This window comes from Physella acuta, unplaced genomic scaffold (assembly GCF_028476545.2).
Source record: "Physella acuta isolate Inbredline_101_S28 unplaced genomic scaffold, ASM2847654v3 ptg000647l, whole genome shotgun sequence".
NCBI lineage: Eukaryota > Metazoa > Mollusca > Gastropoda > Physidae > Physella > Physella acuta.
Window position 1 is genome coordinate 700,632 of NW_026732166.1, and position 1,107 is coordinate 701,738.

The window sequence follows — 1,107 nt, forward strand, 5'->3', positions numbered from 1 at the left end:
GATGGGGTGGCGTAATAGAGCCTGTGACTGCTAACCCGAACGTCTCGAGTTCGGGTCGCTGTTATGGTTTGCAAGACGTCCCAGAGTCCACCCAACTCTAATGATTAGGACGAGACTTAGGGAAAATAAAGGCGACCTAGGCATTGTGCTAACCACACTATCCATTTATATGCCGAGGTCACAGAAACATGTGAACTCTACTACATCTCCCTCGCGGACCGTCATGTTCGTAAAGCTGTACGTAACAGCCACACTACTCAGAAACAAGTAGGCACTATTTATTACGTGAAAAAATTAGGCGATAGACGTCACTACACCACCTAACCCAGCATTACGTTAACTAGCGTTGGGGACTGAGGTGACACCATGTCGAATATAATCTAAAAAGTAATTTAATTTACGTTGACTACACAATCTGTCACAGTTTGTGTGTATGTGTGTGGGGAGGGGGGGGGGGGGAATGGCACCAAATTAAAAAAGTTATATTTTTTAAAAAAAAAGGTGTAAAATCCGTCAAAACTTACGTTCAAACTGCACTGATCAGTTACCTCGATAGTCTTAAGAGGTACAACTCTTCTAAATTCCTGTTGGTGGAAGGTCTTCCTATTTATATTATGTCCTTTGTTTACTTTTGAGACTTGACTCACGTTCTCCAATTTCTTCTCGATTTCATTTTTATATTGTCTCTTAGTATCCTATAACCAAGGCCCTGTGGCGCAACGGTAGCGCGTCTGACTCCAGATCAGAAGGTTGTGTGTTCAAATCACGCCGGGGTCAGAAAACCGTAATTTTTCTACAATCCTTTTTTTAAAAAATGTGTATCCGTTTCTTAAAACACTATAATCAAAATAGATTTGTTTTACACGCTTCCTTATTTTGTAGATTTAATTTTAATCAATTTTACCACATACGACTAGAGTAGAGTAGAGCGACGACTGTATTAAGATGTATTAAGCCGCTTTTACTTTCGATATCGTGAGTTAGGGTTGGGTAACCTCAGGAACTTCGTACGGGCTCAGGTCCGGGATCCGAACTCGGGACTTTCAAGCAATCAAAAGCATTCGATCACAAGAAGTGTACAGCACTAGCAAGCATTCGATGCCGGCA

General features: G+C 41.6%; 1 non-coding gene across 1 annotated transcript; it reads left to right on the plus strand.

The window, feature by feature from the left end:
- Positions 1–705: 705 nt before the first annotated feature.
- On the plus strand, positions 706–777 carry Trnaw-cca (transfer RNA tryptophan (anticodon CCA)). Its single transcript has one exon. It is a non-coding gene; the product is annotated as a tRNA-Trp (tRNA).
- Positions 778–1,107: the final 330 nt, after the last annotated feature.